This window comes from Taeniopygia guttata, chromosome 5, assembly GCF_048771995.1.
Source record: "Taeniopygia guttata chromosome 5, bTaeGut7.mat, whole genome shotgun sequence".
Lineage (NCBI taxonomy): Eukaryota > Metazoa > Chordata > Aves > Passeriformes > Estrildidae > Taeniopygia > Taeniopygia guttata.
Window position 1 is genome coordinate 3851927 of NC_133030.1, and position 15425 is coordinate 3867351.

Genomic DNA, 15425 nt, shown 5'->3' on the forward strand with positions numbered 1-15425 from the left:
TAAGCAACTGAGAAAAGCAAATGGACATGGAAATTGTAATTTAAACAGAATACTAGAAGGATTTTCCAATACCTTGATTTTATGTTACTTTTCTGTGTTCAGCTTTGGGTAGGAGAGAACAGAAATGCTGCTTGTTAGCTGACCACAGTCTTCATGAGACAGATGGGTGGGTGGCTTTACCAAATGGCAGTCATCTTCTCTGTCGAGTCTGATACTGAAGGTTGAGCAGAATCATTCCAGGTTGGACTGGGGAAGAGCAATTTCTCCATTTGATATGGAGAACTTTCTCCATGGGGTGTTTTGTCCATCATGGCCACACAAAGGTGCAGAGTAATCCAGTGAAGGATATGACTGTGTTGTTCGAAACAAGCGTGGCTGTGGTGGTTGGAGTGCTGTGCTGCAGTCACAGCTTTTCCATTGGGCTGGAAATAGAAGGGAAGCAGGAACCTGTCCACTAAGCTCTGAATGGAAGAACAGACCCTAGAGCCAGGCAGCAGGCACAGTTCTCTCACATTAAGTCACAAGTTGTATATAGTCATTTGTCTAACCTTTTTGGCCTTTTATGTCTGTAGAGCAGATGTTAATGCACCTGAAAATAGAAAGTCTGAAATTTATTTATTCATCCTTGTTTCCTCTTTGAAAGCTCATGTGTATATTTATATAGGTATGTATAAAATATGTATACAAATACATCTGATAGGAGCTTTTCATGGTAATCCCATGATTTGCATCATGCATAGCTGGCTCCCACAGATCTGCTCTGCTCTCCAGAGCCCATCCAGCACAGGAACATCCACGCTGCTTTTGCTGCTAGGGTGAGCACAGACTGTTACTGCAATTACAAGGCACTGACAGGCTTCCTGCATATGCCATCCCTTGGAATAAAACCCCTGTTTATTCTCTTCCTCCCCTGAAGCAGAATATGTGTAGATACTGGTCTCTGGTGGCCCTTTGAAAATCCTCTTGAAAATCTTTGTCAAAGTATAAAAGGCAGGCAAGCCTTCCAAGTGGTTGCCTAATACAGGTGTACCTCCAGATGTGTTTTCTGCTCAAATCCTGCATTCTAGGGCATCTTTTTTTTTTTATAATAGCTAAATGTCCCAGTAAGGAGAATCTCAGACAGGTAGTGTGAGAATGTCATGTAGTGGTGCTTGTTGGGTTAGCTAATTTCAAAATTGCTTGTTTTGGCAAGCTGCTCGATGTTGCCTAACTCCTGTTCCACAGGTGCCACAAACAGATCCTAGAAATTAAAGATTCTTTTGAAATGCACCCAGGGTTTTGTTAGGGGGATTTAGAGGAGTTTTGGAGTAGCTCGATTTGCTGTGGTGATGAAGTATAAGGGCATCTCTGAATTTAAGACTGGCTTGACAGACCTGTGAGGAAGCATGTTTTAGTAAGTGCTTTGACTGGTGTAAATATCTGCTGGGAAAGTCACCATTCCAGGTGACTTTTCCACCTGCTGCTGGGTTTCCTTGCTGGTTTAGTCAGGCAATTCATTTCACACTGTAGCCAGATGATAGGATGGCATATTGACACTGTGATTGTAAACCATGAATACATTTTTTTTAAAGGGGGTGAAATGCTAGGAAGTGCTAGAAAGGGGAGAAATCACTCTAAAGACTGAACTACTGATGGTCTTAAGATTAATTAGGCTGAAAATTACTTTCATGATCCTAAATGTATGCTTAAAATACTGAGACCAGAAGAGTGTCAGGATACTGACACATGTTGGCAGCATCCATGTGTTTGGAAAGGTTAGGCAGAAACAAAATGTACTCTACTCAGGGTAAAAGGAGTACAAATTAGGGCCTTATCTTAGTGGGGTGTCCAAGATAAGTCTCTGCATCTCCTGAATTTTTCTGCATGGGTTGCCACATCCATTGATTTTTATGCACAGGTTTTATTATACCAGCATGGAGGTACTGGGGAAAGAGTAGCTCTGAAAAGAAAGTTTTAAAATAATTGCTTTAGAGCAATTTTGAAACATGTTTTTTCTTTTCTTCAACCATGAAATGGAAGTGTCCTGCTGATGGCTCCAGCATATTTTTTAATTGAATAATTAGCATGGATAATAGGCATTCAACAGCGTTTTTGTTGATAATCACTGGATTTACTAATCTCCCAGAAGGTGGGATGATTCAGAATCTTTTAATGCCCCAAAATAGAAGATAATTAAAACCCTACACACACAACTTGAAATAGAAATGAGTACAAATGGTGAAGAGAAATTAGAAAATGAGCTTGAGGGAAAAGGATGGTAGTGGTGGGGATAAGAGTCCTAAGAATAGTCAGGGTACTTATGAATTGACACGTTTAGTACTTGGAGTTTTCCTTGCTGTGCCACACTTTGCTTTTACCAACGCTGGGTGGGGCTCAGCGGGGGCTCAGTGGTCACATATGTTCACAGGAGTGGGTGTTTGTCTTGGTTTGAACAGTCAGGTGTCTGCTAAGGAAGGAAGAAGCCTCCTTTGAAATGGGAAATGTAAGCCCCTTCTCTCTGAATCATTATAATTTTGAAATTAAAGGACTCTCAGGCAAAGATATGGGAATAGTTCTTTACTAGGAAAATGAAAATTAAAAATAGAAATGCAATAGTACACAAAAGAAAACAAACCACTGCCAGAGTCAGAGCAGGCCCTGGCAGCCTGTGGGTCAGGGAGGTGGCAGCAGTCCCATCCCATGGTGGCTCAGCCCTCCTGCAGTGCCAGCTGTGCTTCTGCTGGAGCAGGATCCTGCACAAGGGGGGAGTTTTCCTCTGGAGCTCCAGGGCTGGGGGAGATGGGCCTGGGCTTCCTCTGGGAATGCAGTGGGAAGAAAGCTGCTCCTCTGGGAATGCAGTGGGAAGAAAGCTGCTCCTCTGGGAATGCAGTGGGAAGAAAGCTGCTCCTCTGGGAATGCAGTGGGGAAGAAAGCTGCTCCTCTGGGAATGCAGTGGGAAGAAAGCTGCTCCTCTGGGAATGCAGTGGGAAGAAAGCTGCTCCTCTGGGAATGCAGTGGGCAAAGGCTGCTGTGCTGTTCCCAGGTCAGATTGTATCCAGGTAGGAATGTTTGGCTCCTCCCCTGGGCAGAGCATCTCCCCATGGGATGATGGAATTTTCTCAGCCATGCAGGGACACTCACTGGAGAAGACATGAACAGGAGATAATTAATGGCCCATTAACAGAAGAGATCTCCTGGAGGGAGGATTGGCTGTGGAAGAGATAAAGAAAACTGTCCCATGAACAGCAGAGAACTGCCCCAGCTCTGACAGATGGGAATAGAACACACACTCCAGCCTAAGTCAGTGCTACACCAGTCAGCTGCTGAAAATTGCGTGTGGAGAATCTCGAGGGTGAGCTGGCCAGGGTGAGAGGAAGCTGCAAGGGTTTTGTGGGGAGGGTTAACTCAAATAATCACTGATACATCATTCCCAAAGAAAGTCCAGTGGGGAAGTTCCTGCCCTGCCTGGATTGCATCCTGCCTCTGTGGGTGGGGGTCGGAGCTGGAGCCCCAGAGGTGCAGAGTGAACATGCAGAGTTGCAGGTTTAGGTTCAGCTTGGTGTAACACATTTCCTTACACTAACACGCTGAGCGTGTAGCCCAGTGCTCCTGTTCCATGTATCGCTTACCACTTAGAGTCACTTGACAACAGAGGGGCTGCTGTGTGCTCTTGGAATTAATTCTCATCGGAATGAAGAATTGACACAAAGTGGACCACTTCTTCTCTTGCACGTGCAAGAGGTATTAATTTGAGATTAATTTGAGAAAAAACCCTGCAGTCACAAATCTGCTATTTTACTTGAGTGGATGGAGACAGTCATGCTGAGGGCATGGGATGGAACCCAAATAGAATAAGCAGTTACTAATCTTATTTCCAGTGTCCATAAAACAAGGCTATTAATTAACCTCTTTAATAAGTACTGTTTTTACAGAGGCACAATGGATACTTGAGACTTCTCTATTCTCTTTAAAGAACGAGTGATCAAGTTCGTATTGGCACAAGCAGGGCAGGGCTGGATTTCTCTCCAGTGTGCTTCTCTGCCAAATTCTGCCTATTAAAATACATGAGTGTGTGTTTGAAACATCATTTTCCAGCTTTGGAAAAAAGATGCTGTTCAAAGGCAAATATTTTTTCCTAATTTGGAGACTCCCTTTGGTTTGTGGCAAACATCTGTCATGAAATCTCTAGAGGCGTCTGGCCTGCTCCATTCAAAAATTTCTGCTCCAGAAATTTTTTCAGTCCAAAAGACTGACACATGAGTGGAAGAGAGAAATGAGCACAGAAGAGGGCAGGGCATTCCAGTGTAACCTTAAATTGCTCTGACTCTTCCCAGGCCGTGACTCCTTCCCAGTGAAGACTCAACACAGACAATTGTTGCTCCAGGAGCAGCGAAAACTGAGGTATCCTCCTGCCACTAACTAGTTCCACCTTAGATAAGACAATGGATTTAATGGAGTAACCCTGGTACAATAGAAGGATATTTACATTATTGTGCAGAGTGGCAAAGCAGCGGGCATGAGAGCTGTTTTGGTCACAAACCCACATCACTGTACTGGGATAATTTGGCAGCCTTTCTGTGAGTCAGTAAGGCTGAGCACTGGCAGAACTTGGAGGAAAAATTAGGCTGTGTCTTCGGAATCTTGCTTGCCTCTAGCAAGTAGCATTGTTTTCTGCCGTGTACCCGGACTCTGCTGCGGACAGATGAACAGCAAAATAAAGCAGATTTGGAGCATTGCTTTCGATGAAAGGGCAGACTCTGCCTGGGTTTTGTGCATCAGGCGGTGTAAGAGCTACCAAGAGCGTTGTGTACCCTTCACCCAGCAAGTAAGCAAGAAAAAATGTACTAATTTCTCCAGCTAGGTATGTCCACCCGGGGACAAATGTTGCCAGGAAGGGAATAGCCAAGAGAACCAAGATGATTTAATTCCCCATTAAATCTCTACAAGACACAGAAGGGAGGAGCTGCAATGCCTTCTATTCAAGTGGCAGGTCTTAGGAGTCTCTCCTCATTTCAGTGTTGCTGGTTTGGTTTTGGTTTTGGTTTTTCTCTAAAATCCTGCCGGTCTTGAAAACTAAGTTCAGTTAATATAGATTTTCTTGAGCAATTGTTTTAGAAAACAAAAACAAAGTAGTGAGCTTTAAAAACACAAAGACTGGAATTTAAATTAATCCAGTATTTATTGTTATTTTGAAGTCTCAGTATTTATTGTTATTTTGAGGTCTTTAAGATGTCTGACTTTAGTTTATAGGTCTATATCATGCTTTCACACACATTATTGTACCAACTCTCTCTGGGAGTGCAGATCTTTGTAGAAGCACAACTTTTGCCCCAAAACTCCATGGGGTAGTATAGTATTTTACCACTGCAATGCCAGGGTGTCTGGGTTGGCATTTTCTTGAGTACAGTATTCATTAAATACTTAAGAAAGCTTTGATACTGCAAACTTAATCCCAGAAGATTATGTGGGGAATTATTAGGCAGTGATTATTCACATAACTAACAATTGTTCATGCAAAAACATTTTTTACAGTAATAAAATCATACAGCCTAAATGTTGTAAGTTATTTGACAGTTATTTGAGTTCTGAATTAAAACTGGGCTTTGTTGATAGAATACAGTTATAATTGCTGCTGAGCATTTCTACAATGTCCTTTGTAAATTTCCCCCCTCCTGTCTTTTCCTTCTTTCAAAAGCCAAAATCCTGGAATAGATGGTTTTGAAACTGAATTTTAGATTTCAGGTTTGTATTAACTAAGTGGTAGAGCCTTTAAACATTTGGGTTGTTCTGTGCTCCAAAATTTCATTCATTTAGTATTTTGAAGTACAACTGGGATGAAAGAACGCATTGTCAATGCCAATGAAATCGAGAGACCTCAGCATTATCCATCCAGTTTTGAAATAGAGAAGGGCTGGTGCCTGTATTACTTCACATAATCAAAAGAATAGTTGATGATTAGTAATTAAAATTTCCATTCAATATATACAAAACAATGGAAATATCAAAGATTTCCAAGATGCTTGTAATATGCTTATTGTTTTTCTCTGTGCTGGTAGAATTTTTGGGAATTCAAATCTGCGCTGGTGTACCAGAGTTCACTTTTTGTTATAATCACAAGAATTTTTTTATGGATGACAATCTTTGCAATTTTTTTAGCTAGGTATTAATGTTTTGAGCAGCTTGGGATTTAAGAAAATATTTTGTTTAATGTACATTGAATCTATTGTGATTTTCAGAAGGCTGCTTGTCCCTTGCATTGCTTATTATAGTCTTGATTGACTGAATGACATTGAATTGTCATCTGCTGTTTGAGCTGGCCTTACTACTCCAATAGCTCCCCACTTAAACCTCCTGAAATTTGGAGTGAAGGTTTCATTAAAAGAAAATGCTGTCCTCTCATTTGCATATGCCAAACATACTGCTTAATTTCTCTCTGTGTTCATCCCAAGAGAGAGCGTGGCCCAGTCTGTGAGGAAGGGAAAGGAGGTTGTGCCTTTGATTGTCCCATCTTCCAGTTCCTCTGGAAAAGCAAAAGAAGGAAGGTGCTGGGAATTTTCCTCTTCTCTTGTCCTGTGATTGGAGGAAAATGTAGATTAACCTTTAAATTTCTTTGGGAATTAGTGCACTAAGCAGCATTTCCCTGTGGTTTATTAAAGAGTCCTTGATTTGGAAGAGAGGGAAGGTGGTGGGAACCTGACTCTAACCCTCCCTGTTACCATTCCTGGGAACTTCGTAGTGATGCTGCTTATTTTTTTTACTTTTTTTTTTGTTTGTTTTTTTTGTTGGTTTTTTTTTTTTTTTTTCCTTATGAATTATTGCTCTGGTCAATATGCATTATTTTGTGCTACTGGCAAGTATTGGTAAAAATAATTAGCATATAAGAATGATAAATAGCTTATGCACATCAGGTGCAACTTAAATTGCCTGGATTATCCAAAGAAAAGAGTGAGTACAAGACTGCTTGCTGATAACTTTAAGTATCTCCTTCCACTTTCAAATATTAGAATTCAGGCTAAGAAAACCAGTATTAAATGTTTCCTTTTGTTTAGTTGCCCTGGTTAATTTTGCGTTTTTCTGTACGTTGTATATAAAGAAAAATCTATTTTAAAAGCTTTTTAAGGAGTCTTTGTCTTCCATCTGGCATGAAGAGCATTTCTGGAGGGGAGGGGAAAGAAACAGAGTACTGTCTGAGGTAAATTTGATAGTAGAAGATGGGATAAAACAAGAGGCACTTAGACTAATTTAATTAATGCCATGGTGGATTTAAGAATATGCTGTTCTCTACAGGCATAAACATAGATCAGTAGCTGAATTAAGGAAGCAGTATTAGACTGCACCTGTTGGGCTTCAAACTGAATTCAGACCTTGTTTCAGGATTGCAGTTGGGACTGGCAGTTGCTGAAGGGATTAAATTATTTAAAGCCTTCAGCTGGCTAGTGTAGGCTAGCAGTAGCTTATAAAACACTTAATCTATTTTTTTAATCTCTTCATATGTTTGCTTTACTTAGACAGTAAAACTATACATGACACACACCTGCCACATTCTGAAGTGTCTTTGTCAGACATTTTACATTTATCAATTGGAGCAGCCCTGGAACTGTAGCCATTTGGGTTTCACTGACAATACTCTTCTTGTTAGCCTGCACATTTTCTTCGGTGAACTCAAACCCACACATGAAGTATGCAGACATAAAGTCCTTTTTCCACAATTTATTCTAAAAAAGATGTTCCCTTCTAAAGGCAAATGCTGCTCTCCAAATAACTAATGCTTACTGTTACCTTTGCCATTTAAAAAAGAAACAAACAGTTTGGAGCTCTGGAATTATTTTTGTAGTGCATTAGTTAACTGCTTACAGGATAGTACAGTAAAGCAGTTCAAAAATAGGTTATACTGTTTAGCTTGTTATGTGATATGTCTCTTGTTTCTAGAAAGCCAAGAGTAAGTAATGAATAGCAACAATATGGATTGGACAGAAAAGCCATTCAGATAGCTGTGCAACACAGGATTAATTAGGCAAATCCTCTTAGGTTTGATAAGCCATTGCTTAGATGTACAGTTTATTCTGTCATTGGTTGCTCCTATTAATGTCTTCTTTCTGTCAGAGTTTATTAATCTGATTTCAGTTTTGAATCACCTTTTTGTATCAAAGTGAAGTGCCACTTCCAACCTTATAAGTGCAACTTACAACCTTATAAACAATAAGCAGAGAAATGCCTGGAGTAAATTCAAATCAGTGCTGGCATCCTCTTAAGAGTCTTTTAAATGATGAACTTTTTATGTGGATAATTTATGTTCAGCAACTGGTGTATGACATCTTTTTAATTTGGCCTTCAATGTTAAGTTACAGGACAAGCAGGCATATGAGTCTGTTAATGAGGATGAGCAAATGCTAATTCATGGAGATGAGATGGTTTCTGCAGTATGCTCTTCATAAAAAGCATATGTTTTTGATATTTCTAGGCGACCTTTAATTTTTTTTTCTTCTTTATGACATTGCAAAACCATAATTTTATTTCTGTAAAAGGTTTTTCTAGTACCATCAGTACAGAATGACTTTGTTGCTTGATCTCCACTAGGTTTGGTTTTTTTTTTTTTTTTGATAATGTGTAAAATATACTTGAAAAATATAAAGTACATATGTTGAAGTCATTTTACTAATTAGTGTTCACACTCTGTCTCAAACTTTTTTTTTTAACTAGAGAATGTGACATTTTTCAGAAATAAGAAAAGAAAAAACAGAGGAGAAATAAAAATCCTCACTGGAAATAAAAAGTCTTAACCCCCTGCTCAAGAGACAGAGACTAATAAGCAGACACCTCAGGACTGCAGCAGGACGGCTCAGCCAGCTGGGTGGGGGGGAAATATGCAAAAAGGCATGGGAAGAATTGGGCATTTCAGTGGGTGGTAATCGGAGTTTCATCAGCACTGGGATTTCATTTTGTGAGACAATGCTTTGTACGTGTCAGGGCTCGTGGCTGCCGTGTGCATGGAGCACAAAATGTGGGAGAATACTGTTTCCAGCACTCCTTGTTAGTCAGAATTTTATTGCAAGTCTTTGTTCAGCAGTTGCCTGAATACTGGTTTGGTTTTTTTTTTTTTTCTGTAAGAGAGTATTACATCTGAAATTCTGTTTCACCTTGAATGACCTGGGAAACTTTTCATGTATGATTCATCTGACGTGATCTGTCAATTGGGTTAACCTCTGTCATGTCCCCCGACCAAACCAAAATAAATCTGAATTACAGTAGAAATTTAGCTGTGAGAATATAATGCCCTGTAATAGAAAAATCAATTGAATATCACAGCTGCTTGTAAAACCTGCAGGAAAAGACAAAGCAGAACGCTGGCTGAAAGAGAAAAGTGGGGAATGCACAGGACTGAGTGATACCTTTGGGTTGTGTCTGTGAAAGATGAGAACAGGACAAAAAATTCACTGAATACAGAGAAATTTAATAATATTAAATTTATGTAATGTTTGTAACATTTAATACCATCTCATTCAAAGAAAATTAACACCTTGCTGATACGACAGCTGATTTTGTACTTCTCACAAACTACTACAGGGCACTACGATTTCCCTCAGCAGAAAAGCCAATTTGCTGGAAAGTTTTGTGATGGCAAGAAGAATAATCTGATTTTAGCACCGTTTCTCTTTGATTCTTTGGCTGAATTTCAGTCCTGCCTTGTGTCCCTGGGACCATCAGGGGCATGAAGTGGCACCACGGCTGCTGTGGACACATCCATGGGTGGTTTAGCTCTGGATCAGGGAGAGGAAATCCTGTAGGGATGTCCCAGGGGCCTCAGGAGACAAACTCATCTCAAGAGCTTTAAAATTAAGGAAGTGATGATCAGTGGAAGAGAAGACAGCTTAGCAACTTTTTTTTTAAAAATTATTTTTATTTTTTTTAAACCAAACCACACAATTTGCAATAATTGCGTATTCTCAATGCCAAGATGGGATTGTATTTGTAAGGTTTTTGTTAAAAAACAAAATATTCAGTGAGTTTTATTTGAATTAATATCTAGATTAAGTTCAGCAATTTTGCAGTGTTAACCATTCTTTCCTGGGAAATAATGATTAAACCTGGAGCTCTACTAAGAAACACTGATTTGACTCAATTGGAAGATTTCATGAAAGTGTAATGATTTTGTAGATATCTGTAATAAATAATGTCAACGTTGCAATGTAATCAAACTGTTGAATTTAAATCATGATTTTCTTCCAATATACTTCAGCTCAATTCCTTCTGTGGGCTGTCTTGGTGTGAACCTTTCTACATGTGTCAAGGCAAACATTTTAGGGGATGTGTTTTCCATCTTATTTTACATACTCATTAGCACCAACTAAGCAAGAATAGTATACAGAGAAGGATTATGAAGGGACAAAATTATTTTAAGGTGTCTGGGCAAAAAACCCCATGTATTTCTCATTCTGATTTGTAGAAATGAATTATTTTTAGGCAGCATTAGTAATATTCCCTGCAAAAGGTTACTTTTAATGGTATAATATATTCTCTCTGGCTCAGACAGAATAATCTTCTGAGCTAATATTGATTTAGGATTAGAGTGAAAAATAGATCTCACTTTCTCATGTTAAAACTAATTCCAAATTAAGATTTAAATTAAAAGGTTAGAAAGAGGTCTCAAAAAGAAATCACTTTGGAGGCCTCACAACTCCATTACTGTTTGTCTAATAAACACCAAGCTTTAAAAATTATACTCTGAATAGAAAGTAAATGAAAATTATGATTCAGAAAACGGCTTTGCCAAAGATGTTTTAATGAGGAAGTTTTATTCCACAGACACTTAGTGAGTGTAATAAGGTACAAAAGGCAATGTAAAGTTGCTGTAAATAACATAAATGCAAATGATATTGGAAATGACAGAACTGAGTCTGCTGGAGCAGAAGGCTTTTTGGAGGCTACTGTGGAAAATAAGAGATAACACTCACTGAAATGAAAGGAGGAAAGGATAAATGCCCAGGTTGTTGTCATCAAGATACTCCACCACTGATCAGAAATAAAGCCAGGAGATGCACTTTTTTCTTAGGTATAAAGTTTAATTTAAGGAACATGAGTTAACCAGCTCATTTTCAGGTATGACTTAGTGCAAAAGCTAGAGCCGGTGATTAAATTAATTTTAATTGCCTTACACTAAGAAGTACGTTGTTAAAGAGCAAGATAACTAGGCAATTTCCTATTGTGTTTTTAATTAAAGGTAATATTTTGTGCTTGGAAATGAAACACAGGGAAGTTAATTATTGAATTAAACTAGAGCTTTTCAGTATTGTCTGCAGAGTGGAATGCTATTCTGCCTTAAAAGCCTCATATAAAGCAGCTAAAGCAATCTTTCACACATGTAACAGATACAAATATTTAATAAAAAATGAATGAGAAGCTACTCATACCCTGCTGTGAAATAGTTATTAGTTTCTGCTGTAATACATGAATTTGCTTCTCCTGAAGAAATGCATTTAAATGGTAAAGAACAGTTGATATCTGATCGTTACATTTCATGTGTTAAACCAAAAATATTTATACTGCTTTTAAGTTTGGGAGTCAAATAGCTGTCATCATGCTGGGCTATAAAAAACTGATTTCCATGTCTTTATGATGGAATGTAATGATGAGTGGAACCACACTAACAATCCAGGTTTGTTTGGGGTTTTTTTAATACTTTTCTCATTCAATTGTCATCTTCAAGGGTTCACTTTTGAGGAGGGATGAATACATGTCTAAACAGTACTTGAAAAATGGAAAATAGCTGAGTGAAATCTTCATCCCACCCATGCTACCAGTGTACTTTTTGAAGATTTCAGTGGGACTTGCATTATATTTGTCAGGCTTTACACGACACACACGTTTTTGTCTTTCAGGAGGAAAAAAGTGTTGGCAGTCCTACAATAATGAATAAAAACTGGCACTGGCAAAATTTCTTCCTTCAGGAAATAAGACTCCTGAGGCAGGTGGGCAGCTGGTGCACTGATATGATTCTCCCTAGAGTGCTGGCCAAGGTTGTCTCCTCTTCCCTTGCACACTCCTCTTTTTCTCTCTGAATCCATCTGTCGTCTCTTGTCTGATACTTGGATAGCAAGCTCTGGAAGATTTCATTTGGAAGCCATCTTTGTGATTTATATTTATTATATTACGGACTCCCAACCATGAAATTCTGGTCCATAATTTAGGCTACTTTGTTAATACTGCTGTCTCTATATCTATTAAAATTAATACTGATATTCTGGGTATTTCCCCTAAATGCTCATTAGTGGTTTAATATAAGCATTGTGAGATTTTGATTGGTTTTGATGGAGTAGTTACAACACATGAAGCATCAGGAGATATTTCAATAAAAATGGAACTTCTACTATTATTCCAGTGTTGATCTTATACAAAAGAAAATGCAAATTTTCTTCTTGAGTATTCAGTAATTTCCTCCTGGGTTTCTCCAAGGTATGACACCCCTTCCACATTCTGGGATGCTGCCTCCTATGCACATCCTTTCCCTGTTCTGTAATCTCTGCTTAAGCATAAGTCATAAAAAAGCAAATAAGAAGAGATATAAAACTGGCTGCACCTATGTACACAAAGTAGTGCTCAAAAATAAACACCTTAAAACACAATCAGTGTTTTAAAAGAAATGGTGTGGCTTCTCCTTTGCACACAGGCTGCATCCCTCTTGATTAAGTAATGCTTTTTCTTTCCTTAATTTTGAGGTGTTTCAGTCTGTGCCCTAACACTTGCCCTTTTAGCCATTACCTTCAGCTGCTTCTTGGTATTTTTGTGAAATATTTTTGTGAAGTATTTTTCAGTGACAGGTGATATATTTCCTCACAGGATGCACTTTTATCACATTTTGAGGATTATCCAGAATAAGAACTACTGTTTACAGTCTCCCACATGTATGTAATTAAATAATAAATAAAATTGATTAATAAATCATATATTTAATGAAAATGTGTGTACTCTCAGATTTCCATTTTTTATTTTAATATTATTTTATTGCATGCATACAGAAAAATAATGAGGTCTATACAGATACTTTTTTACTTATGCTCAACCCTTCCTATTGAGGTAGGAAAAGGATAAAGTAATTCGGATGTATTAAACTGTTTTTGTCAGGAATAGGTGTACAGATTTCCTTTGTGAGATATGGCACAAGAGGTATGGATGGAAGTGCTTCAATCCCTGATAAATGTACTGTTTATCTAACATGTACCACTTCATTATCTTATTCTGAGATATGCAGTTTGTATTTAAAAAAGAAAAATAAAACTGAAAACGATCTGGAGGTACAGTGCACATATAAGACCTGTGGAAACTGTGTTTTTTAAGTCACAAGTAGCACTAACAAAAAGAAATTAGTTATAGAAGGATCTCCAGTTTTCTTGAGACCTTCAGTTGAAGTGGCAGCTGAGACTGGAGCCGTGGGCCCTTCCTTGTGCCTCTGTGTCCTGATGGCAATTCACCCATTCCTTGTGCTCCTCTCCAAGGGAAAATCCAGCAAAATCATGGCAGTGCTGCTGCCAAACTCTGAGTGTGCCGTGGGGTTCTTTGCACTGAGGTCACACATGGAGTTCAGTCTCCCCAGGCTCGGTCCTCTCGGGGTATTGGCAGCGTTTTGTGCTCTGCAGTTTCTGTCCTTTCATTTTCTCACCTGTTGGATCTCGCCGCTGTTCATTTTGGTGTTGAGCATGACACGATGTTTATGACCATTTTTTAAATTGATGACCATGTATTTATTTTATTATTTATCCCATTTTTTTCAACATCAGATCATAAATGTGTAAGGCTGTACTCCGTTTCAGTAGCAGAGAGCAGTAATTGTATCAAAATATGAGAAAGCCATAAAACCCAGCTGATTTCCTGTCTACCTTCACATAAAATCTAATTGAAATGTCACATGAGTAGACATGATATTTTTTGTGTACTGACACTGAAACATTTTAAAATTAAATTTGTTTGATCAGAACTGTCTGTAAGTCAGAAAACAACATGAGCTTTACGCCTAACTAGGAAGGAGGTGTTAAAAAAGTAAATAAAATATTTATAGATATAAAAATTAAATATCAAAGAAATTGAAAATAGAAATATATATAAAATATAAAACTATATAAAATATAAAATACATATATACATATACATACATATATATACATATATATATATATATATATATATATATATATATATATTTACTATCAAAATGCACATAAACTGAAAATGCTACCGGTCAAAGCACCATCTCCAGTACCAAGTGCTCATGCAGTTAGCTCAGAAATGTTACCTGATCTTCCCCTGCATTGTCTGGGGAGAGATTGCTCAGAGGTGATGGGGCTTTGTGGCCCTGGTGACAGCCTGCTGCCATTGTTTCTGCCATGTGACACTTTCTGCCGAGTGTCTCATTACCAGGAGGGGACACGGTGTATTTCACTGGGTCAGAACAATTCATTAAACGACTGCCAAGCATCACCTTTTCCTTTGGAACGGATCTGGGCTGTTTGGAACAGAAAAATAAAATAATAAGCACAAGTTTTGTAACTTTTGTAAGAATTCTATTAAAATGTTTGCACCTCTGAATAAACACATTTATAGAAAAATACGTTCTTTACTAAAGAAGAAAATGTTTTTTTCTTTATAAGGGTTTGATCTGTTTTCATAACTTAGGTAATTAATGTGCCTTTTCTGTTGTTCTTTTTTCTTTATAATGGCTTGATCTGCTTTCATAACTCATGTAATTAATGCGACTTTTCTGTTGATTCTAGGAGGAGAGTCTCTAATGTGGTAATTTAAACCTTTAGAAGATATTTTTAACTGTTTTTTCATTAAGGAGTCTCATGGGGGAGGGGAGAAATAAGGATATCTACTTTTAAAAGGTAGGAGAACCCACGGAGAAGTTGCTGATGTATTAAACTCTTAAGGGAGTGTGCAGGTGGACATTTGCAAGCCATGTGCACACGGACTCGGGTTCTCAGCAGGGATTTGTGCCACTGAGAGATTAGTGACAGGGCCTTACACCAGTGCCACAAAAGGGGCTTTTTGTGCAGTTTGGGTTTTGTTTTTAGCTGCTGATAGCAAAGCCCTGGCTCAGTCCTCAAGTGCTTTCACAGTGAGGTTGGAGAGACCCAGGTAAGGAGGTCATCTTCCATTTCATTCTAAAAGAGGCTTGGCTGTGATTCAGTGCCTGCCAGAGTTACAGCAGGCTCCACTCCTGAGTGCTGCAGCTCGTGGGGGAGGCTGACACATCCTGCATTAAGATAAAAATTCTCCTTGCCACGGGAAAACATCAGCCTGGACCAGCAGCCAGCTAATCAGACTATTTACTTTGGAATACGCTGCAAAAGCACAGCCCCAGAAACATTTATTTCTGCCAGTGTTTTCCCTGCAGTCAGTAGACATTACTGCTAATAAGCAGCGACTCACTGGAGTAATGCAGGATTATGTTTTAA

The 15425-nt window shown here is 38.6% G+C and overlaps 1 long non-coding RNA gene across 1 annotated transcript; it reads right to left on the reverse strand.

Moving 5' to 3' along the window:
* Positions 1-12937: 12937 nt before the first annotated feature.
* Positions 12938-14472, reverse strand: LOC140684224 (uncharacterized). Its single transcript, XR_012056169.1, has 2 exons — positions 14264-14472; positions 12938-13649 (listed from the first exon to the last, which is right to left on the reverse strand). It is a non-coding gene; the product is annotated as an uncharacterized lncRNA (long non-coding RNA).
* Between the last annotated feature and the right edge of the window lie 953 nt (positions 14473-15425).